The sequence below is a fragment of the Gracilinanus agilis genome, chromosome 5 (assembly GCF_016433145.1).
Source record: "Gracilinanus agilis isolate LMUSP501 chromosome 5, AgileGrace, whole genome shotgun sequence".
In the NCBI taxonomy this organism is placed as follows: domain Eukaryota; kingdom Metazoa; phylum Chordata; class Mammalia; order Didelphimorphia; family Didelphidae; genus Gracilinanus; species Gracilinanus agilis.
The window spans coordinates 258701584-258727849 of NC_058134.1; the positions used below are offsets into that span (position 1 = coordinate 258701584).

The window sequence follows — 26266 nt, forward strand, 5'->3', positions numbered from 1 at the left end:
AACAAACTTGTTTCATCATAGGTCCTCTGAAGACATTACTTGCCATTGCTTTAAAGAGTTAAGTCTTTCAGAGATTTTTTTTCTTTACTTTTTGCCCTTGTATATTTTATCTAGATCTGTCTGCTTCACTCTGTGTATGCTTTAATACTTACCCAGGATATTCTGAAATAGTATCTTTCATCATTCCATAAAGCAGCACATTAACATTCCACATCATTCATATTTCCCCTTAGATTCTACTTCTTTGGTTTCTCCCCCCTACCCCCCCTTTTAATGCCCCTTTTAGGATCCAGGACTTTTGTTTTGTTTTGCTTTTTCCTACCAGAATGATCTTCACTTGCTGTCTCCTTCCTCATCCCATCCTTCATGTTTAGGTACCCTTCTTGCACACACACGTTGAGAAATACAAAGTCCCATTGCCTATACTAGAGTATTTCTTAGGTGAGATCTCCTTTGGATCCTTTGAGTTCAGAATACTTTGGGATGCCATCTCAGAGCAAAGAAGTTTAAATGAATATTTTCTTGCTATCTACAGAAGAGCATTCATGATAATGTACCCCCAAAGTGATTTAAAGAAGTGGGGTAAAGAGTTTGTAAGCTGTCTTTCAGTTTAGGATCTAGTACCATTTTTAGAAATTGAGAATTTGAGCAATTCAGCATATTTCTGCGTCATTCCTTATTTAAACTGCCTCTAGCTGATTTTGCCTCTTTTTTTTTTATTAGAAAAGCTGCAAAAATGTTGTTATAAACTCTTCATACATTCTAGAAATACATGAATCAATTTCTTGATGTGAGCCAGTATATGTTTTGTGTTTTGTTCTCCCCATTTACAGCTTCATATACTATAGAGATGCCTTGAAATTTTGAGTTAATAATGTCCCTCATGCACTTTGAAATTCAAAGGTATGGCCAAGGTTGATAGTGAATGTGAAAGTATTTTAGAAACTATAAAACATCATAAAAATACAAGTTATTACCATAGCAGTATGGAGCTTTGATATTAGAAAAGGTCTTAAAGGCTATCCTCTGTATTCTAAATGATAATCTGTGCCATGTATGGTCCCCAAAATATCCTTCAGATGATAATTATTTAGTCTTTGAAGTTCTTCAGTAACTAGGAAATCATTATGTCTTAAGTTGGTCTGGTCTTTATAAGGCAGCTTTAATTCTTGGGAAACTTCCTCTTTAGCAAATTTATACCATTGGTCTTAAATCTGCTCTCTGGGGCCTCACAGAACAAGTGTGAACATTCTTTATTACAGCCTTTAATAATCATGTCTTCTCTTCCTCAGCCTAAATATTCCCTGTTCCTTCACCATTCGTGCTCCCAAGTCTCTCATTATCCTTACATCTTCTGTCATCTAGAGAGCAAACTAAGTAGTATTGTACATGGAGTGAAGAAGAGTTTCCAGTCTTCTTCAGACTCTTATTAGCTTTGTGACCCTGGGCAAGTCACTTAATTTCTCTGGGTCTCAGTTTCCTCATCTGTGAAGTGACAGAATTGTGTAAGATGGCCTCTAAGGTCCATTTGCCTCTTAAGATTCATTCAACTCTAATTTCAATGATCTTCTAATTCAACTTCTCATTATACCTCCTAAAATGTACCTAGAACATGAAAACATACTCTAGATATGTTTTTGTGTGTGTGTGTGGAGATGGCTCTTTAGTTTTTATTTCTTTATTAATCTATTTTTCTCCTCTTTCTATTTCATTTTTTTAATGCACATAAAAACATTTTTTAAAAAACAATTGCTTTCTGACCTTTTGCAGTCCAAATTCTCTCCCCCCACTTTCCTCCCCTTGTCCCTCCCTAGATGGCACAGTAAACAATCTGATATAGGTTATTCTAGTGTTGTCGTGCCATACAAATGTCCACATTCCTTATGTTATGAAAGAAGATGTATGTATATAGTGCACATGTAAGAAAAAACTCATGAAGGAAATAAGGTGAGAAATGATATGGTTCTGTCCTGATATTTTTTAACCAGGGCAGAGTATAGCGGAATAATTGTCTTCTGTGTTATGACTCTGAGTGCTTCCTAAATTTATATGAGCTTTATTGAATGTCTCATTACCCTGTTTCATCACACAGCTTACTTTATAGTGATTTCTAACAAATAGAATTGAGTATTAACTTTTGGATTGAAAGTATAATTGCAAGTTGAGAAATTCAGTTGTTTATAAGGCCCTGAATTCAGTGGATTAAAAGACTATTTGAAGTATTCTTTTTTAACATATTAGAAAACAAAATGAATATTTAACAAAATAATTTATAAGAAATATGTATATAGCTACATATATGTATTTACACATATACATATATATCAACATACAAATTCTTGTATTCATATTCCTATTTAAACCTGCTCTTTTATATTGGTTGTACTACCATTTGCTCAATTTTCTATATTTGAAATCAGGTTGCTAATTTTGATTCTTTTGCTTCCTTTCTCTCATAGATATTGTTACCTGGACCTGGTTATTTCCACGCTCTTCTAACTATTTCACTTCTCTCCTGAACTACTCCAATACCCTTCTAATTGGTCTCCTTTTTTTCAATCCTTTACTTTCATCAATCTGTTTTACACTTTAATGATTTTCCTAAAGCACAGTTTTGTACCTGTCACTCTCCTACTCAGTAAGCTCTCAAACTCCTTTATTTAGATTTGAAAACTGTTCATAACTTGACTTAAATCTATTTTTCCAATCTTAATATGTATCTCCCCTCTTTCCTCATTATGTAATGAAGCCAAATTAGCCTTACTGTTTCTCACAAATGACACTCATTTCCCTCCTCTCTCCTTTGTAGTTTTCTCCTCCCCCTACTACTGAGAATTCCCAATTTCCTTAAAACTTATAGTTGCAACAACTTTTACATGAAACCTTTCATTATTCTTACTCTCCCTAATCTTTCTGCCTTTTCTCCTCCTTAAGTTGTATTTACTTTATATGCATTTTGAACCTGCTTATTTGAATGTGTATGGTCCCTTCTGAGTGAATGTAAATTCTTTAAAGGCTGGGTGTTTCATTTTTGTTTCTATTTTCTGGACATTGTGTTTGGTACATTTAAGTACTTTGTTATTTAGTATTTTTTTCAGTCATGTCTGACCCTTCATGACCCCATTTGGATTTTCTTGACAAAGAAGCTGGGGTTTGCCATGTGCTTCTCCAGCTCTTTTTATAGAGGAGGAAACTGAGGTGAACAGGATTGAGTGACTCGTCCAGGTTACCCAGCTAGTAAATGTCTGAAGCCAGATTTGAACTGAGGCAGAAGAGTCTTCCTGACTCCAGGCCCAGTGCTCTCTCTATCCATTGTGCTGCTTAGCTGCCTAACTGCTTGATAAATGTTTATTGATTGGTTTTATAACAGATCTTGCTGCTTCCACCCTATGACTTCCAATAAACATATCCTTTATTTTGTTGTTAGATTAATTTTCCCTAGGCATAAATCTGGACAGGAGTTTCTGCTCAAACTTTCAGTGGTTTTCCACTGTACACTAAAAGTAAAGTTCATATTTCTTTGCCTGGGATTCAGGACCCTTCACACAGAACAACTAGCGCTTTTCTAGTCTGTTTTCATGTTCTCTGCTGTGCAATGATTTCTAGACCTAGTTAGTCAAACCAGATTACTCTTGTGGTCCAAAGTGTATGCCTTTTTATCATAACCTATGTATTCACTGCTTTTCCCTATTAAACTAAAAGCTGTGTGAGGACAGGCATTTTCTTATTTATACTTTGATTCTCCCTTAATGCCTCACAGAATGCGTTATATGTGGTAGATACTTGATAAATACTTTGAGTTGAATTTTTTAATAAAAATGTCTGCTGACTTAAAACTTTTTTCCTTCCATCTTTTACAGATAGCACATGAAAGAAAAATGTGATAGACACCAAACTTTAAAATCAAGGCCTTATTCTAATTAGTTGTCTTTGATTTTCATACTCCATCTTTAGCAAATATTCTATAATAGTGGAAAAGGCTGAAGGGATCTACAGTTTCAGAATTTTGAAAACCATTGATCTAGGTCTTATTTGTAGGAAGTTGGTAGAAAGTTGTATTTCATTATATATAGTTGAGTATTGCCCATAAATTACAGCAACACATTTCACTAGGGATTGGTTTTAGACTCAGAGTAGTTGAACATTTTGTTAATTTTTCAGGATGTTAGAATAATAGGAGTACTTGTTAAATTTGAAAAAGGCAGCTTGATAGATCCTTGGAGATGTTAGTATTTTGGTAGTTAGTTTTTAGAGGTCACAGTAGTTTTGGTTAATGGAATTATAGTCAGAAAAATAATGAAAAAAAATTTTTTGGCCCTGAATGTGATGACTTTATTGATGGTACACAAGATAGGACTCTATACTCCTCCTCCCCACTACAGGGGGTGCTTGGGGCAGGGATGTGAACAGGGCATGGGATCCCCAGCATAGGGACATAGGTTATTATGGATGTGGGCTCCCCAGTGGTAGAACTACTCTTTTTTTGGCTGGGGATGAAGATCCACAACTTTCCACTTTACTCTTTGGAGGCCATGTACATCATGAGGTCTACTAAATGGTGGCTATAACTGTACTTATTGTTATACCAAAAAATGAGCTTGACAAAATGGTCAATGAGGGCAATGTCAGCGAATAATGAAATTTAGTAGGCATATGTGTTGATTAGTATGCCAGTGAGTAAGTAAACATAGCTCTTACAAAAATAAAGTATACAGTGGACCAAATCAGGAAATAAAGGACTTGACAGTCAGAAAAACAAGTGTAAAACTTTAGTCAGCAGTTTCCTAGTTGGCAACTAGATGGGTCCATGGATAGGGTACTGGGACTGGAGTCAGGAAGACAGGAGTTCAAATAAAGCTTTAGATTCTTCCTAGATATATGACTGTGGGCAATGAACTTAACCTTTGCCTGCCTCAGTTTCCTAAACTGTAAGCAGGGATGATAATAGTACTTTCTTCACAGCTTTGTTGTGAGGATCAAGTGAGGTATTTTGTAAAGTGCTTACCACAGTATGGGGGACATGGTAGATGCTTAAGAAATACTTGTTCCTTTCTGTTCTATAGTTCTCTTTGCGGAGTAAAAAAAAAAAAAAAATCACCAGATCACTTGAAAGTAGGCCAGAGTAAATAGACCCCATAGGAATTAGAAATAAATGTTCTAGTAGCCAGAGCTTTTTAATTCTATATCAGGTCTTTGGTTCCACTACTAAGTCTGATAACTTAGGAATCAATCAAGAGCAAAAATGTAGAATGGTTGAAAAATAAACAGTGGATCAAATTTGCACAATAGACATGTTCTGGAAAAGGACATCTTTTGATTATATCATTTAAAATATATCATATGAACTAGTCTCCTCGGAATCTTTCTTTACATTTTGTAATACAAATAATTACCACCTCATGGATCTGTTCTGAATTTTTCAATTTTTTATGTTGTCATTTATCATTATTAGTACCCATAATTTACCTTTATTCCTTTTTCCTCTGTCAAGTAGTTCATTAATCCATAAACAAAACTCCAAAAGCATCAAGAATTTATTAATTAAAGGAAAATTTTAGAGTAAACCCATGAGTAACAATTCCTATTACCTTCAAGCTGTTTTAAAAATTAATTTTAAAAATTTTGTTTTTAAAATTTTAACTTATTTTTAAATTTTAATTCCAATTATTTTCCAATTATTTTCCACTCTCCAGCTCCTCCCTCACCCGTTGCAAAGGCAAGCAACATGATATCTATTATACATGTGAAGTCCTAGAAAACATTTCCATGTGGCCCCCCAAAATGAAAAAAAAGCAAGAAAAGTAAAAATTGAAATAAATGTTTCAATTTGTACTCAGTGTATCAGTTTTCTCTCCGGAGATGGATAGAATATTTTTTTTAATCATGAATCCTTTGGAATTGTCATGGATCATTATGTTTATCAGAGTAACTAATTCTTTTATAGTGGATTATCTCTCTTCCTGTCATATACTACAACTTGTACAGCCATTGTCTAGCTCATAGGCATGCCTTCAATTACCTATTCTTTGGTGCTATAAAAAGCCATTATAAATATTTTTGCATATATGGATCTTTTTTTCACTTTCCCTCTAGCATTTGTCATTTTTCTTTTTTTTTTTTGTCAACTTAGCTTAGGTGGCATTATTCCTATGCATTTTTGTGTTTTTAATAAGAATGGGTGTTTTAATGGGTCTGAAGCCTTTTCTCAATATGTTGAGATAGTTATATGAATTTTGTTGTTTTTGTTATTGATGTTTAGAATTTTCCTAATATTGAACCCAGCCCTTCATTTTTTTTTTTTTTTAATTCTTTTTTTTTAAACCCTTAACTTCTGTGTATTGGCTCATAGGTGGAAGAGTGGTAAGGGTGGGCAATGGGGGTCAAGTGACTTGCCCAGGATCACACAGCTGGGAAATGTCTGAGGCCAGATTTGAACCTAGGACCTCCTGTCTCTAGGCCTGACTCTCAATCCACTGAGCTACCCAGCTGCCTCCAGCCCTTCATTCTTAATATAAAACCTGCCAGGTCATAGTGTACGATCTTTGTAATATATTGCTGTAATCTCCTTGCTAGTGTTTTATTAACATTTTTTTTTGCATCAATTTTCATTAGGCAAACGAAACCTGTAGTTTTCTTTTTCTAGTTTTACTCTTTTGGGTTTAAGTATCAAAACTATATTTGTGTCATAAAAGGAATTTGGTAGAACACGTGTTTTGTCTTTTTTTTTTTTTTAAAGAATTTATATAGAATTGGAATTAGTTGCTCTTTAAATATTTGGTAGAATTCACTTCAAATCTAAATGGTCCTGGAGATTTTTTCTTAGGGAGCTCATTAATGGCTTGTTTGATTTCTTTTTCTAAGAGAGCATTGTTTAAGTATTCTATTTCCCCTTTTGTTAATCTAGGAAATTTATATTTTTGTAACTGTACTTCAATTTTATTTAGATTGTTAGTTTTATTGGTATGTAACTAGCAAAGTAGCTCCCAATAATTACTTTAATTTCATCTTCATTGGCAGTGTATTCCCCTTTTCATTTTTGATGCTGGTAATTTGTGTATTATATTAAAGAATTTTATAATAAAGAATTTTTCTAAAATAAGATATACCCACAGAAGAGAACTATTAAAAGTATTCAGGTCAGGAAGAATTATAGTTAAGGTATTGATCAGCTATCTTTCTGCTCAACGTACTATAAAAGAAAAGAAGGGCTCTATTTGAAGTAAAAGCAATATAATAAAAGGAAGAGTTTTTTTTTTTTTTAAAGTGAGGACTACTTACTTGGATTGTCCTGAAGTAGTTACTTAAATTAGCTGCAGATCTCTTTCTGAACATGCATCTGCCTGTTAATTTTTAAAACTGTTCTTTTGTCTTCAGGTATCATTGAATCTTTTGTTTTGATCCTAAAAAATTTTAACATTTTTCAGTCATTCTTTTTTTCCAACTTTTGAGTTCACCATTGTTGATTGAGACCCAGATAATTTATGTATTTTATAATTGATTTGCTATTTCCTTCTGTTATTTTTCTCCTGGATTTTGATATTGCCATATAGAAATACTACCCATTTTTGTGGGTTTGTTTTTGTTTGTTTTTTGTTACTTTACTGATGCTGTCATTTATTTCTTCACTGATTTTTTTAGGGTTTTCTAAGTAAGCCATCATGCCAGCAGCAGATAAGGAAAGATAGTTTATCTCCTCTTACTGATGTTTGTACCTTTGATTTATTTTTGAAATCTTCCTGCTATTGCTGGCATTTTTTAGAACTATATAACAGTGAGGAAAGAGGATACCCTGATTTATTCCTATACATCTTTGAATCTCATATTTAAGCCCAGGTTAGTCATAATGAGTATTTTTTTAAAAATATTGTTTTCATTTTGCTAGGATTTTATGTAGTTTGTAGTCATTGAGAATATTGATCTATAGTTATTTTTGGTTTAGGTATTAGGACTATATTTATTTCATAAAAGAAATTTGCAAGTATTTTCTTTCTCAATTTTGAGAATATTTTATAAAATACATATGAAATATGTATCAATTTCCCCTTAATAGTTGATAGATTTTCTTTGTAAAATTGTCAGGACCCACAATTTACCTGAAATAGGTCCTTTTTTGGCTTGTTCAGGTTCTTTTCTGAGATGGATTTACTTATGGTCTCCATTTCAGGTTCTGTTAATTTGGATATTTCACATTTTTGTATATAATATTTCTTTTTAAATTCTAAGTTTTTATATATTATACTTGTATGCTCAGATACTATTTATGTGACACTGGGTGAGTCACTTAACCCTGTTTGCCTCAATTTCCTCATTTGTAAAATGAGCTGGAGAAGGAAATGACAGACTATTTCAGCATCTTTGTCGAAAAAATCCCAAATGTGGGGTCATAAAGAAGTGAAAGGATTGAACAACATGCTTGTGTATAGTGGGTTTGAGATTTCTTTTCATTTTCTCTATGGTCATTTTTTTGCCTAGTTAATTTTTAATCTTGATAATCTGTTTTATTCTTTTTTGACCAGGTTAGGTAAAAAGTTCATCAATTTTTTTCCCCAAAGAATTAGCCTTTAGTTTCATAACCTTAGCCAATTTGTTTTTCTTTTTTTCAGTTTTCTCTAATTTAAAATTTTTTCACTTTTTGCAAATTTTACATGTGTTAGTTGATTTTTTTAGCTTGTTTCATTAATCTCTTTGGCTTTTTTGTTAATATATACTTTCAGAGAGAGAATTCTTCCTCTGAGGACTGTTTTCGCTACATCCCAAGAAATTTTGGTATGTTTCGTCATTATCATTCTTTCACATAGTGCTTATTTGACTTGATTTTTGATCAATTTCTTATCTCTTATTAAGTCTTATCTGTTATTAAGTCTTCACTTAGGTCTTAACTGCTTGTTCTCTCTCTATCAAGTAGTATTTTATTATGTTATTAGTCTGTTAAGTTGTATTTACTGTTTTTCTCTTTTATATCTACTTATAATTTTTCAGTGCCTTAGGACACATCTGCTTTTGGTAAGATAGCATATAATACTGAGAAATATGTATATTCTGTAATATTCCAATTCAGGATACTCTATAACTCTAAATTCTCCAAAAAGTTTCTTTAGTTTTATATTTCCCTTTTTACTTATGTTAATTTTGCTTAGTTCTTGTAGAGGGACATGAAAGTCTTATATAATCATTATATAATCAATATCTTCTTACAATTCCATTAGCCATTTGATATGTTACTAATGTTGATAATAAAGTTTTATCCATAGTTCCTTTAAGCACAATGCAATTTCTATATTCCTTTGTTCATAGTAAGCAATTTCCCTTTTGCTTTGTCTTATGGAGCAATTAAGTTTCCTGTTCCTCCTTTTTTTTTTTTTAAATGTCTTTTTAAAAAACCTCTCACCTCATGTTTTAGAATCCATACTAAGTATTGATCCCAAGGAGGAAGAACAGTAAAGGCTAGACAATTGGGGTTGTGACTTGCCCCGGGTCACGCAGCCAGGAAGTGCCTGAGGCCAAATTTGAACTCATAGCTCTACCCTGGCTCTCTGTCCATTCACAAAAGCACCTACCTGGCCCCTTCTTGTTGCTTTTTTAAAATTACTTGTTAGTGATCCGTGTAAAACCAGTGGAATTGCTCGTTGGCTCTGGAAGGGGGTAGGAGGAGGGGAGAGAAAGAACATGAATCATGCAACCATGGGAAAAGATTCTAAATTAATTAATTAAAGAAATAAATTATTTTAAAAACTAAAAAACAAAAACAAAGGACAAAAAATTAAAATTACTTATTACATAGTCAGTGTTTTACATTTTTTATTTTTATTGTTGATTTCTTTACTTTTAAAAACATATTTCTTGTATTGAAGCATATTGTTGGGTTTTATTTTCTTTCTTATTCTGTCATTATGCTGATTGCTTCTGGATGTTGAGTACCTAATGAATTTTCACTGGCTTTTTAATTTTTTAACCAGTTCTATAACTTTGATCATTACTATTTTGGAGTGTATCTTGAAATCAAGGGGCCCTTTTCCTACCTTTTTTCATTATTTCCCTAGACTTGACTTCTTGACTTTTTTATTCACATGATTTTTTTCCCTCTAGTTTTATAAAGCAACCTTTAGCAATTGGTTATGGTACTGAATCTGTAACTTAACTTACATAGTATCATTTTTATTTTATTAACATAGCCAAGTCATAAACAATGCATATTTCTCTAATCATTTAAGTCTTTCTATTTCTGAAAAGAGCATTTTGCACAGGTATCCATATAGAATACCTTGGTAGGTAAATTCCCAGGTATTTTCTACATTCCAAAGCTATTTTGTATGGATTTTCTTTCTTCCCCCCCCTTCCCCCATTTCTTCCTGCTGAATTTTTGTTGTAGGTGATGATTTGTGTGTTTATATTAATCTTAATATTTTATAGAAGAAATTTCAGTTTTTTTGTTGAATATCTAAAGCTCACTAGGCAAGTCATCATCTCTATAAAAATGATAATTTTGTTTCATTACTGACTATACTTATTCTTTCAATTTCTTTTCCATTTCTTTTGCTGTAGCTGCTATTTCTAGTACAATCTCAAATGATAGTAAAGATAGTGTACATGCTTGCTTTACTAATTTCTGATCTTACTCTAAAGGCCTCCAATATTTCTCCTTTACAAACAATAATTAACTCTTGATTTTAGGTAGATAATATTTACTTTGTTAAGGAATGATTTTTTTAAAACATACAGTGGTATGCTAGTTTATATTTTATTCAATATTTTTCTGTTGATATTCATTAGATATTGGTCTATTATTTTCTTTCTCTGGTTTATTTCTCCTTAGCTTTGATTTGGGAAAAGCAGCTACTCTGCTATCTTGCTAGTCACCTGAACCCATCACAGAGGGTTTATTTTATTTTAATTTCACTCAGGTATATGACAGTCTCTGTTTTTTATCTTTAAAATACTCTGAGCAACAAGATGGCAAACTTGGTATTTTCTTTGGTCCCTATAACCCCTCACACCTTTCCAAAATGAAAATTATATGTCAGAGATAAAGCAACTTCAGCTGTTTCCATGGTCTAGGATAACCTAGGATACCCTAGCCATCAGCTCCCTTCTCTCCTTCCAGAGTCAAAGAAGCCCAGGCTCCTGAAGTCTGTCAGCTTGGCCATAGCCCTTCAAGGACAAATGCCTCTGGGGTGTGTGTGTGTGGGGGAAGAGCCTGGAGACACCAGCACCAAAGAGCTCTGAACTGCTGGTGCCAAAGGGAAAAGGCTCTGGATGCCAAGTGCGGAGTCAGAGAATTATAGCTTACCAGGGAGCTGTGAAGTTACCCTAAGCTAGAGGGGAAGAGTGCAGCATCCAGCTAGGACCAGCTTTGACCATTGAAAAGTCAGGGAAGCAGAGGCTTAGGCTTGGGCAGATGAATTGCCAGATGTGGGAGAAGGCTAGAACTCACTGGGAAGTGAGAGTTTCTAAGTGTGCTGCCATTCTTGGAGGCCTGTTGAGTCCTCCTCCTTCCCCTTTTCCTCTTCAGGCTATGTATGACACAATAGTGTCATGACTCTACTTCCATTGGAATCCTTGGTCTCACCTGAACTTACAACTCTGCCAGTACTTCTTGAGTACGGATACTGCTTCCACCAACACAGCCCAGCTTCTCCTCCATAACCTGAGCTGTGGAGTCTGGGTGGGATGGGAAGTGAGAGTTGTAAGTCTGAAAGCTCTCCAACATTGTATCATGAAGTTTGTACTCTGCCGGAGGCTTCCCATCTTGTGAATTTAGCTATAATTACAATATCTGATACATCATTCCTTTTTCTCTCCTTTTAGAGAGTTACCTGGTGCTTTAAGGTAGAGCTGTCAAACAGAGCAAACCAGATTAAACAGTAAACTGAAAATACTTAACAAAAAAAGTAAAAATACAATAAAACACATATGATATTGCAATTTAAATTTATTTATTTTACCAGTTACATGTAATAACAAACTTCCACATAAGTTTTCTGAACTTATATAATCCAAATTGTCTGTCCCTTCCTTCCCTCCCTCCCAGAACTGGCAAGCAATTTGACCTGGGCTATATGTGTATTATCACACAAAACATATTTCCATAATATTACATTTTAAAACCAAGCCAATACCTTATAAGGATTCTTTTACACAATTTAGTGGATCCATTTCTATTTGAGTTAGTGCCACTCCACCAAGAGGTTAAAAGGCTTATTTGTCCATAGTCACGCTGTTAGTATATCACACTTGGTATGTGTTTGAAAGGGCAAAACTTGAGTACAACTCTTTCTGATGCCATGCCATGCTTCCTCTCCACTCTGTTTTTCCATCAGAGAGGTAACAGAGGAGTTGGCTAGATGGCACAGTAGAAAAGAGTGCCAGGCCTGGACTCAGGAATTCAAATGTGGCCTCAGACACTAGCTGTGTGACTCTGAACAAGTCACCTACCCTTGTTTGCCTCACTCTCCTCAAGGAAATGGCAAACCATTTCTGAGAGCATGTTTCTAGTATTGGACAAGACTAAATAACAACATTATTGTGTAATAAGGAGGACATTGGACTTGCAGTCAGAAGGCCTGGGTTCAGTTTCTAGCTTGTTACTCTGTGACTGGGGGCAGGTCGCTTCACTTCTTTGACTCTCATGTGCCTAATATTGGCTGCTTACCAGCATCATAGGGTGGTTGTGAATAAGGTGTCTTGTAAAACACAAGTGCTGGATATGAGGGTTATTACCTGGAGTGTTGTCAAAGAATAAGACTTCTTAAATGTTTGTTGATAATGTTGAAGGAATTCTAGTCACCCATTGTTTTGGAAACCCAAGTGGTTTGTGCAATTTACCTGATCTAGTGATCAGGCACTGTTATTTTCTAGAACCACACTTTCATGTTTAAACTGTTGTCTCCTCTACAGTAATCTTTGAAAATAGCCAGTGAAGAGAATTGTCAACTAGATCGGCTCCTAAACAATGTTGTCTTATATTACCCATGGCTGACATTAAATTATAAATAACACAAGTAAAACTTTCCTATCAGTTAAACAACTATTTTGTTTTGATAAGAACTAGACCAAAAGTTTTCAGACATTTTGTGATTATTGCAGACCCTTTCTGTGATATCCTTGTTCAAGGGGCTTATAGTTGCCCTTTGAAATGTTTAATACATTAGTACACATATCTTTGTTTTTAGTGATTTGGAATGAAACCAAGAAGATTGAGTTTTCTCCAAAAAACTTTTTTTAGTATTCTTGTTCTGAAACAATTCTAAAATTTTGTGTTTACAGTCTGATTCATAGCAAATATTTTTTTGTGGAGTAATGGAAGGCCAATGAAACAAGATAGCATTTTTTTGTGATATGGTGCCATTGAATCTAAAATAAAAAATAAGTGCAAATTTTATGAAAATCTGTAGATTAAAAAATTCTTGTTTTTGTCTCAAGATTAAATTTGGTTATTTTGTAACTAATCAGAATTTATATGCGTATGTGTATATATATATGCATATATATTCTAAAACTTGTTCCTAATGTCAAATTCAAATAGAAACAATTCTCTGCAGATTGCAAATTTACTTAAGAAAACTACAAATTTATTGTGTTTTAGTGTTTTTTTGTTTGTTTGGTTTTTAAACATTTCCCAATTACATTTAATCTGGTTCAGGCTACTCTGGAGCTTTTCCACAGGCAACTTGCAGCCTGGGGTATGAATTGGATACCTCTGGTGTAGTTGGTAGTTTTCTGTAGAGTCGAGTTGAAGGTTTATGATTTTGAGCTCCAACACACTTTTTTTTCCTGAAATATTAACCATACTTCAAGATTTCAACACATCTGTGAAGTCTCTGGTGTAGATTTATGCTTACTCCCTCCACTAATATAGAAATAGAATTTACACCACCTTTTTGTCCTAACAGATGGTCTTCATGAATTGCCCATGGCCTTAGAATTTTACCAGGGAGATGCAATCCTGATAAAAGAAAGTGCTGTGTCTAGTTACATTGATTCTTTCTTAAGTGACATTGCTGAAAAGGCATTGGAAGCTTTTCTAGCTTAGTAGGATGGGCTAGAACTTGTAGTCAGTTACCTTCATAACATGAAGAGGCTTAGAAGGAAGATGGTAGTGGAGAAATTATAACCATTTTTTGGATGCAAGTATTTTTAGTGTCTTCACCTCCCTTTTCTGTTCTCATCTCTTTTTTCTCTCATTTCAGAGGCTGAGTTGATCCTGTAACTTAGCTCTCATAGCACATTCAGTTCCCACCGAATTGACATTCTTCAGTCCATGTCCCAGACCTTTTCCAAGTTTAAATCTTTTCTTGCTTTCTGCCTCCTTCCCCTCTGTTTTCAAAAAACACTTAAGTTTTCCCTGGTCTTAATATATTTTTTCAAATTGGTGCCAGTATGTAGGTGTGGGGAAATGGGGCCTAAGCTAGGCCCATCTCTTCCCATTTCTACTCCATTTCAGGGGACATGTGGGAGGAGTCCACCATCTTGTTCTCTCTCATGTCTCACAATTTCCATTTGCTTACAGTATTCATAAAGGGCAGTGTTGTTCACTTGTCTCCCTTTGCACACATTCAGGTATTTAGAATGCTCAGATTTATACAGTAGCTTAAATGCTACTTTTAAACCAACACTATTTTGCTACAAATTTGAGTACTTCAGTTTTTAGTAAGTAACTTTCAGTTTTTCAGTAAAACTGTGTGGAATGCTTTCTCCTTTGATGTGTTTAATTGACCTCTTCAGTGGTGGATCCCAAAGAAATACGCTTTCAGGTACGGCTCAGTAATGATGAGATTGCAGATCTTCTCTAGTTCTTTCCAATAATGTCTATATTCTTCCTTTTCTTAGTCTTAGTCAGACAGTTAAATTATTTGTTACATTTATCAAGGATCTTCTGTTTGTTTCCAACACCAGTTATGCCTTGGAATTTCTCATCCTTACTGTAACCTTCTTGTTGAAAGCATAGGATGTGAGTAAGCTTTTGTCTTTGCTTCTCCTCTCCAGTGTTCTGTTTCTCAGCTTCCTGGGCCATCCACTCAGTGTCTTCTTTGCTCAAGTGGTTTGCCATTGGTGATGGTGATCTTATTCTCCTTGCTTGTGCTCTTTTCCACAGATGATACAGTGATGAGGCCATTTACATCACTGTTAAATTTCACTTCAGTCTGAGGAATACCTCCTTGGATAGGGGGAAGATTTCTGTGAACAGAAACTTGCCAAGCAGGTGGTTATACTTTGCCATTGCTCTCTCACCTTCATACACCTGAAGAAGCATACCAGACTGGTTGTTCTGGTTCTGTGTGATAAAGGTCTATGTCTGCTTGGGAGGGATGGTGTGGCATTGCATTTGATCAAAATTGACCTAACCGCTCCAGCAGTTTTAATACTGAAAGCAGAATGTCCTGCACATTCTCAGATTTATTTCCAGACAAGATGGCAAGTTGAACAACAGTCTCACAGACAGCAACCTCATCAAGAATGATCCTCTTGTTGAGCTCCCCATAACTGAGAAAGCCCTGCAGAAATTTCTGGATCTTGGATATAGGAATGGAATCATCCACCAAGATGATGTTCCATTGTTTGGTGGAAGAGGTCATTATTCAACTTTTCAAAATGGACTCAAATTATAGAGGTCAAAACCTTCTGAGTCAATTTCAATACAGGCCCTGGGTACTAGAGGTAGACAGAACCCTTTGTGGGTTTGCAAGCAGTGTGTAGTTGGTCAATATTCTCTTGTCCTCACTGATGTCCTTCTTGTGCTTTCATTTCTACTCAACAATGAAGTAGGTGACTATGTACCTATCAAAGTTCTTACCACGCAAGTGGCTGTCTCTAGCTGTAGACGTGACTTCAAAGATGTCATCTTCAGTGGTAAGAATGGAAACATCAAAATTGCCACCTTCAAGGTCAAAGATCAGGACCTTTCTCTTAGCACTGATCTTTACTGATCTTTTTGTTAAAGCCATAAGCAAAGAAGTGTCAGTTGATTCAGTGATAATTCAGAGCACATGGAGACCAGTGATAGTTTCAGTATTTTGGGTAGTCTTATGTTAGGAATCCTTGAATTGAATTGGCCTGGTACTGTGATGACAGCATTTGTAACAGTTTTTCCAAAGTAAGCTTTGGCAATTTCTTTTGTCTTGGTCTAGACCAGTGGTTCCCAAACCTTTTTGGCCTACCGCCCCTTTCCAGAAAAAATATTACTTAGTGCCCCCTGGAGATTATGAAACTATTTATTGAACTCGGAAAAGAATGTAATACAAAAAAGTGTGGCCATCACCTCCTTCCTGGATCGATGCTGCACCCACCAGGGGGCGGTAGTGCCCTCTTTGGGAAACTGGTGGGTGCTGCAGTGATCCAGGGGGGTGGTGAAGCCACAGGTGCATTTATCTTTCCTATTAATTGCTATTATAATTTTTTAAAATTAATTTCCAGGGGCACTAAGTAATTTTTTTCTGGAAAGGGGGTGGTAGGCCAAAAAAGTTTGGGAACCACTGGTCTAGACCTTAGAAGATAAGATTTTAAAGAAGCTTTTTTTGTCTCTGCTTTGTACTCTACTTGGACCTTAGGCTACTATGAAAGGCCATGCTCTATGTACCTCTCTGTATATTTGTATCATCAGATTTGCAACATCTGGCATCAAATGACTGTGTTGGTGGAATCATTGCAATTTGATTATTTGCAGCATCATCAGTTAAACATTCTGTCATCAAAAGCAACATATGGTTTAAGGTAATCTTGTTTCCTTGGTATTAGCAATGATCTTCACTTTCCCATGTTAGCTGAACTGGAGAAATTCTATATGAACTGGGAAAACCTCCAGGAACTGATGTAGAGTGAAATGAGCAGAACCAGGAGAGCATTATATACAGAAAGTGAAACATTGTGGAACAATACAATGTAATGGACTTTGCTAACAAAAGACAATCTCAAGGGATTTATGAGAAAGAATGCTATCTATATCAAGAAAAAGAACTGCAGGAGTAGAAATAGAAACACAGAAGAAAAACAAATGACCAGATTGCTCTATTGCAAAAATGAATAATATGGAAATAGGTATAAGTGATAACATTTATACAACCCAGTGAAAATGTTTATTGGATCTGAGAGAGGGGAGGGGAAGGTATGAAAATGAAATAATGTAAACATGGAAAAATATTTTAAAAATAAAATTAAAGAATCACTGTTTTCTGTACCTCTCTCAGTCTGGGTACTGTCAGCTTAAATTCTAGTTACCTTAGATCAGGGGTCGGCAACCTTTTTGGCCATGAGAGCCATAAACGCCACATTTTTTAAAATGTAATTTCATGAGAGCTGTACAGTGCTCACAGTGCGCACTCTGTAACAGCGCCTGAAAAAAAATTGACTTTATGGCTCCTGCAGAAAGAGCCATATCTGGCCCTCAAAAGAGCCAGATATGGCTCGAAAGCCATACATTGCCGACCCCTGCCTTAGATGGTCTAGGACTGGTACCCACTAAACATTTTATGACTTCTAATATGTTTTAACACAATTTCTCTCTCTTGAACACGTCTAAATTTGTAAAGACTTAACTGGAGATCATCCAGTTATTTTGTACTAAGGAGTAAGTTAACTATGGTGTGAGTTGAATCTGATAATTTTTGAGGAGATATTTATATTTTATTTTCCAAAGCAACAACCAGATTTTAAGAAATGTAAATGCTTTTGTGATTTCAACAAAACAGTGACAGTTGTATAGCATGTTGTTTTGCTATAACCATTTTTTGCAGTTATTGATGGAATAAAAGGACCATGGCAAATATCTAAGAAACTGAAATGGATTTAGGAAATATCCATGTTTTCTTTAAAAAAAAAAAGGGCTGAGTTTTTTTCTCCCATGATGAAGAAACAATTTTTATTTTACTGAGAAAAGAATATAAGTTCCTCTTACGTTCATTAACATCAAGTAGAAGAAATATTTCTTATTTGAGTTGGTTGTATAAAAATGCAGATGAATGCAGTACTTAGACCATATGTCTTAAACTTGGTTCCGTGTGTGGGCCATTAAAGGGAAGCTGATTTGGTCATATCTGACTTGTAGCTTGCTGTTTTGCATTTCTGTGTTTCTACATCATGTTTTCATTCTCTTGAACTTGAGTACCCTTGTACTTTTCCTTCATCCACCCTTGCTCTTAACTTTTTTTTTAACATTATCTTTCTCAGAAATTTACCTCCTTTTAGAAAGTCTTTTCTGAAGAACCCATGTGACTCATTTTTATACTTGGTACCCTTTGTCAGAACTGACCATTCTTACTCGTTTTTTCCTTTTTGCATTTGTTTTGAACACAACTTTTGAAAAGAAGCAAGGGAAAAAATGTTTTTCCACAATTTTCTTCCTCTCTTCCTACTACTTGCTTTCTTTTACAACTTTGAAACTGAAACTTGTTGCTATGACCAGAGAGTTCTCTTAAGTAGAATGTGCTCAGTAATTGTAAGGCCAACTTCAAGTTACACCAAAAGAGAAATTTGGCTCTTTGTCCCTGGCAAATAAATATTTTGTGTTCTTGTTATACTGAAATTTTATGCCTAATTCTAGTACCAATCACCAGCTGCTTGTTGTAGGTCTCCAACTGGATATTTCACAGGCGTCCCAAATTCAGTGTGCCAAAAACAGAACTCATTATCTTTCCATTCAAACTTTCCCTCTTTCCTCATTTCTTTCTGTTAAAGGTGTCACCATCTTTTTAATCTCTCACATTTGTAATCTTGGAATTATCCTTGAATGTTTGCTTTCTTTCACCCCATATATCCAGTCAGTTGCCAGGTTTGATCAATTTTGCCTCTACAAAATACTTGTATCCTTCTTTCTGGAAACCACCTTCCCCCATCTTTTATCTCTCTTGCTTGGACTTTAGTGGCAGCTTCCCGATTGGCTTCTCTCTATCAAGTCTCTCTTTTCTCTAAGACTCCTTTCCCTCAGCTGCCTGAGACACATTCCCAGAGCAGAGGTGTGACTGTGCCCCCTGTCTGTAAGCTCTGATGGCCCTTTTTTGGCTCTAGGATAAAATAGAACCTTTTTTGTTGTGTTCAGAAAACCTTTTACAACCTGGCTATGGCATCCTTACCCAGGTATCATTTCACATCCCTCCACTTTGTGCCCTTGTGGTTACCCAGATGTGCTTTTCCTTCTTCCAGCTGCAGGCCTTTTCTCAGTTGTCTTTCAGGGCTGGGACTGGAATCTCTTCACTTTTATTTGTGGAATCCTTCATTTCCTTTTGTTTTCTTGTAAATAATAGATGTTAGCTCCCACGGGAAGCCTATTCTGATTTTTGATAACTTCTGGTTCCCCTCATTCCAGAAATTATCTTTTTCTCTATTTTTGTAGTTGATTTTCTAAGTCCGAGTTTTTCCCCATATTATCTCCTTGAGGGCAGGAGCCCATTCCTCAACCCCCCTTCTTCTCCCCCGCCCCAACCTTGTGTCACATTGTTTAGCTCTAAGTATTTAATAAAACTTGTTAAATGAATTACCGGTAGTCATCCTTCAAGTATCTATCATTCTTTAGCACTCTTTTATATCTTACTATCTCATTACTGGAATTTATGTACTTTCAGGCTTGTGACCTTAGACCCAAAGGCATTTAAATCCCAAATTTGAAAATTGAAAGGAAACCATGTAGTAGTTTTCTAATTACTTGTAGATCTTCTCTCAGAGTTTCTCCTCTGGCACAGTCCCCTCTCCTGAGTCACTTTTTCTTTGATTTCCTGTGGCAAATAGGAAACCTAATAGTCTTCCTTTGCTCTGAATATTGAGGGACTGCTGAGCAGCTGCATACATAACATAGTGAGATAAAGTGAAAGAAGGAAGACTATATTAAGTGAGCTAGATTGCAGTCAACTTTGCCATTGATTGCAATGAAACATTGCATGAGTTTTATTCCTTAGTAAATGGGAACAATGGATTTCAGAGACCAGATGAAAACTGCTTCTGAGTTATGGATAAGGGCCTACATGGTTGCATAATTCTCTTTCTCCATGCCATTAGTGTAAATATAAAGTGGAAAAAAGATAAAAATTATAAGAATCAATGAAGAATGTACCCAGTCATATATTAATCTGTGTTTGGTGGCTAATTTTTCTTTGTGACCATTTGACCTTCATCTTTAGTTTTGTGTATTTCTTAAGAGGAGGAAGGATCATATTTTGTTTTTATTTTGAATCAGCCCAAGAGTATCTCATATAGTTCTTTGTAAAAAATAGATGTTCTGGAAATGTTGACTTATGATACTTAATGCATTTTAAGCTGCACTGGTATAAATTTCCTACTAAATACAATAATCCTTTCTGTAACACCAATGACAGATGGTACTATCTTTTGTTTTAGTACTATCAGTGGAGTGGGTAAAAGATGAAATAACTGAGGAAACAAAGGTTTTAATCTTCTGAGCATATCGATTGGTTAAGGAAGCTTAGGACTAGACCTGGAATATAGGGGAAGACAAACTTCTACATTAAACACAATTAATCAAATAAGACCACTTAATTAAAAGGAAACAATACAACTTTAAGTAAAATGATTTCTAATTAGAAAAAACATTAGGGGCTCTTCAAGTTGAGAGGAGAAAAGTAAATAGGCACAATTTTCTGAATTCAGAAAAAGATGTGTCCAGGACCTTCAAGTTTCTGTAAACAATCAAAGGAACATGAAAACAGCAGTTGATTCTTCAGTATGGGGCCAGATGAATTACATCTTTGGATACTGAAAACTAGCAGATGAGATTGCTGACCTCTAATTCTTCTATAGCATGTGTTCCCCCCTCTCCCCAGTACCAAATTCCCCACCCCACCCCCTCTTATCCCACACACAGGAGGGAGAAAGTGCTCTCATTGGGCTGCAGGGCAGAGGAGTGGATGAAATGAAAAAATGTCCTCAGTGCAGATGAAGAGGGGGAGGGGAATGGCCCCAGCACTTTGCTCTGTGTGCCCTCAGAGAGTGCTCTGCATGCCATCTTTGGCACCCATGTCATAGATTCACCATCACCGCTCTATAGTGATATCTGAAATTTTTGGGATGAATGAAGAGTTGAGGATCTATATTGCTAGTAGGAGTACTCACCTTAGTGTAATTATACTTCAAGACTAGAAGGGCAAATGTCCTGGTTTTCAAAAAAGAAAGAGCAAATAGTAGAATCTTCAAAGTGTAGACCAGGGTGTTTTATTTCCTTTTCTGGAAAAATTCCAGAATATATTATTAAAGAGATAGTAAATGAACATCTAGAAAAGGAAGCATTGATTACATAGCATACTTTCCTTAAGGACAAGTCATTTTAGAATAATTTTATGTCCTTTTTTTTAGGATGATGAAATTGTCAGGTTAGGGAAATGCTGTAGATTGATTTTACCTATACTAAAAATATTTTCGTTTTCAATATACAATTTTTTCTCCCCCTTGAACTGTACCCCTAAAAAAGAAATACCAGATTTTTTTTAAACCCTTCACTTCTGTGTATTGACTTATAGGTGGAAGAGTGGTAAGGGTAGGCAATGGGGGTCAAGTGACTTGCCCAGAGCCACACAGCTGAGAAGTGTCTGAGGCTGGATTTGAACCTAGGATCTCCCATCTCTAGGCCTTGCTCTCAATCCACTGAGCTACCCAGCTGCCCTACCACATGTTTTTTAACAGCTAGTCAGTGAGAGATTAAATGATTTTAAACAAATGATTCTCTAAGGATGGGATGAAAATGTAACTATTCCTTTTGATAAAGCAAACTGTTAACATATCTTGAGCCTTGTAACTTTGTTTTATATTATTAAAATTTTCTTTATTTAGAAAGATTATAAATTATGACCTAGAAGACACCTTAAGGAGAGAGCTTTTTGGAGTTAGTGACTCTGTCTCTTTGTTTTTCTCACTGGTTCTCTCTTTTATTTCGTTTTTATCCTGAACTTGACAAATAGAATAGGCATTTGCATGTAACTATGGAACAGAAAAAAAGAGTATTGTACTTTAAAGTGAAGGTCTCTGTTACATGTAGCTTCTTTGTTTCTCTTTCTCTCTATATAGAATTGGCTAGGTGAAAAATATTCTAAAGCAATATAACTTGCTTCTTGTAGATTTGTACATAAAATTCATTGTACAAAATTTTCTTCCACAACTGGTAGAAGAACAACTTATAGCTATGGAGTAGTAGTTTATCCAACTTAAAATGTTGAATATTTAATTACTATTCTAATATATTGAATGATCTCTTGGGGGCCTGAAAGAGCCTTCAAGATGTCTGTACCATTTAAGCAAAAGTTACTTTCTAACTGACCTCTTAGACATTTGGATTGAAGTGGATATCAAAGTTTATAGAATAGGAAAAAATGGTTTGTAACAGTCAGATGAAAATCCATGTTGATGATTATTAAAAACAGCTTTTGATAATAACTTGGCAGGGGAAGATTTTCCCCAAAATATGAAAATGGCACAGATATTATAAAAACCCATCACCAGGTACCATAGGTTTGTTCTATCATAAGCCATAGGTTCATTCTCTCATCTTTTTAAACCTCAATGGAAGAGAACAAGGTTAGAAAACATTAGGAAATTCAGTGCTTCTAAAAAATCCCAAATTGTCCCTCCCCTTCCCTTACAATGACCTGTTTTTCAAGATTAATATAAATAAGTTATCTTCTTGTTGCTTTGTGGTCTCAGATTGTTGAACACTAGTGTGTGAGGTATCAAAGCCGTGAGTGGCTCTTGGAGGGCACAGGGAGATGTACATTGGGCAGTAGACCTCAATGCATTTCTTTTGGGGAAGAAGGAGAAAGTCATAAGCATTTATATAGTGCCTCTGACAAGCACTCTCCTAAGCATTTTTTCTAAAGATGATACTCATAGTAGTCCTAAAAGGTAGATACTGTTATCATCCCTATTTTACAGCTAGAAAACTACGGAAGATTGAGTTTTCCACTGAGTTTGGATTTGAACTTTCATCTTCCTGACTCCACGCTCTGTGCTCTTACCCACTATACCACCTCACTGCCTTCATGGGTAATCTAAACTCAAGAAGTGCTAGAAGTGTAAGGGTGAGAAAGGGGTTTTATGGGTTCAATATAGTAAAAGATGGTCACCAGAGGGTTGAACTATTATCAATCCTCAATTAAGAATAATCTCAAGTCAAAATTGACTTTTATGGAAGTTTATTTACAATTAGGAAGGTTGAAGGTAGGGAAATTGAGAGAGAGAAACTCTGGCCCGGACAAGAGGTCTGGACCAGATAAGAATTTAGAGGCCCCAGCAGAGGGGCACAGAGGTTAATTAAACATGGCTTCTAGCCACAAGGCCATTTACAATTAGAGAGGCAAGAGGGGCCTCCTTGAGGGTAGAGCCTCCAGAAACGCCAAGGGAGGAGAAAGGAAGTCAGCCTAACTTACCCACGTGACAATTCAGAGGGAAGCCGCCTGAGGTCCCACCAGAGATCCTTCTACACCAAGTTCAAAACGCTCACTGCCTCCACTGGAACTTACCATCCTATTTAAAAGATAGCATTTTTATCTCTTCCTGCATCCACCTCCAATTTGCATGTCCAATCACAATAGATGCTTCTAATAGTACTGCCTAGGGGGCAGTCAGTTGACTCTAGTACACTAGAGTTGGGTTATGGACCTCCCAGAATTAGAGGTGTTCTCACCTTTGGGCAGTGTAGACTTAATCTAATTATCACAGAAGAGAAGTCAGAGAGAAAAAAGGCATTTGGTCATATGGAAGTTAAGAGATAATATATAACCTATAAAGGCCCATGGAACAAGGAAGTAATCTTCCTTGGGTCAAACATCTCCCCAGACCCTTCAGGTTTGAGGCCTTTCAGTTATCCCAGACTGGTTTAGCCAGTCTCCTGAGAGAGTTTTACTGGGCTGTGGCCACTGGGCATGTAGTTTCTCTGGAGCCTCAGGTAAGAGTTGGGAGACAGGTGAACACCCCAGGTGTATGAAAGCCCTCCTGACAGAGGGTCTGGTTCTCCCTAACCACCTTATACTCTCCAATTTAATTAATTGGTTAAATGAACTTAATACTTGTTAGGCATATTGTGATATAATATATGTAAAGTCTTTTCAGACTTGAAAAAAGTTTTGTAAATGCCTGCTTATTGGCTATTGCAACCTGTGAAGCTGATTAATACAAGATTACCTTCATTCCTATTCCATTGGATAACTCACTGGATAGAGAGTGGGGTCTGGAGTCAGGAGGATTTGAGTTCAAATTTGGCCTAGATGCTTCCTGGCTGTTTGACCTTGGGCAAGTCACCCAACCCTATTTGCCTCAGTCTCCTCATTTGTAAAAATAAGCTAGAGAAAGAAATGGCAAACTGCTCAATAATCTTTTCTAAGAAAACCTCAAAAGAGGCCATGAAGAGATGACTAAAAAGCAGCAACCCTAAGTTATATGTGGTTTGCTTTTGTTTCTAGTGATAGTACTAGCATGGCAGACAAGGTCCTTGGACCAGGTAGTTCTTAGGCTATCTACCAATATGAATTTACCTGTGAGTTTTCTTAAGGTTATGATTTGACTAATGAATATAAGCATTTTGAAGTTAACTGTAACTTATACCAATATTTATCATAGAGGATTAAGAAAAGATTTTTGAAGGACTTGATAAGTACTGTAAGATGCTCTCTCCTGCCTTTGTGGCATTAGAATCTATCCCCATTGCTTGGAATGCTGCTTCTCACTTCTGTCCCTTTGGATCCTTGACTTTGTTCAAGTTCCAACTCAAGTGTCACTTCCTATAACAAGGATTACTCAAATTGCCTTATCTCATTTGTTAGTGTTCTGGCTCATCCTCCAATTTACTTGGCATTTAGTTTGCATTTATTTGTGTATTTTGTATTTTGTATTTATTTGTGTATTTATGTTCCCCCACCAGAATGTAAATTCTTTGGAGGTAAGACGGCAGTTTTCATTTTGTGTTTGTTTTTGTATTCTCAGAACAGTGCCTGAAATGTGCTTGTTAAATTGAATTGAAAGAAGTTTTTTTGGGGGGCAGCTGGGTGGCTTAGTGGATTGAGAGCCAGGCCTAGAGATAGGAAGTCCTAGGTTCAAATGTGGCCTCAGACACTTCCTAGCTGTGTGACTTTGGGCAAGTCACTTAACTCCCATTGCCTAGCCCTTACCACACTTCTGCCTTAGAACCAATACACAGTATTGGCTCCAAGATGGAAGGTAAGGGTTTTAAAAAAAAAAAGAAATAAGTTTTTGGGAAGGATGTAGAAGTTATTTTGGAAAAAAATAGTTTGTGATCAAGAAATGCACCAGCAAGATTATAGAAAATTTAAAAATCTCCTGCTGGTATATCGTGAGTTTTTTATTTCCTCCCTTTTTAAATTGAGACCCTTAAAAATATTAGTCACTTATTGACTTATTCTCCTCCTCTTCAAAGTCTTACATGTAATTGAGAAAAACAGTAAGTAAAAGGACTGAGCATTCATGTTTGATAGCATGTGTGCTATTCTGCATTCATGGTCCAATCATCTATTCATTGCATTGATCTAAATTCTATGTTTTTTTCCTTTACATTATTATGGTGTTTTATATATACACACATATATGTTCATTCTTTACTCTGAATCACTTCATATTACACATTTCCCTTCTCTGAATTCCTTATATTTATTTTTTGGTGTGTTGTAATATTCTTTTCTATTTACATATCACATTATCTTTGGCCGTTTCTCAGTTGATGAGCTCCTACTTTGTTTCTAATTTTTGCTAACACAGAGAACTTTCTTACATTAATTTTAAGAGAATGTGTCTAGTAGTGTGATAAATGGGTCACAGGACATGATCTTACAGACTGTTAACATAGTGTCTTTTCTTACAGAACCAAATTATTTTCCAGGATAATGGGGCTGATTAATAACTCTACCAGTATTGTCTCAGTGTGCCAGGTTTCCCATAGGTCTTCCAACAATGATTGTTCCCCTTTTTAATCATCCTTACAAATTTTATGGACATGAAGTAAAGTTTTAGAGTTTTAATGTGTGTCTCTCATTGATTCTCTCCAGAGCTGCTGATCATCTCTTGGTTGCCATAACCAATGGCCTTTTCTTATCCTCATTCTCTTTCATCTCTCTGCAGTTTTGACAGTTCTGATCACTCTTTCTTCCTTGATATTCTCTGTAGGTTTTAAGGACACTCTTCTCTCTTGGTTTGTTCCTTCCTACTGATTGCTCCATCTCTGTCTCCTTTGCTGGATCTTCTTTCAGATCAAGCCCTCTAACAGTAGATTCCTTTAGGATTCTGTCCTGGGCCTTCTTCCTCTGTTTTGCTTCATTTGGTGATTTCATCA

General features: G+C 35.7%; 1 protein-coding gene and 1 pseudogene across 1 annotated transcript in view; one reads left to right on the forward strand and one right to left on the reverse strand.

Annotated features, from left to right (window-relative positions):
- The window catches only part of OSBPL8 (oxysterol binding protein like 8), a 228978-nt gene that overhangs the window by 9106 nt on the left and 193606 nt on the right, over window positions 1-26266 (forward strand). The gene's annotated exons all lie outside the window — the stretch shown is intronic.
- On the reverse strand, window positions 14718-15572 carry LOC123250158 (annotated as a pseudogene).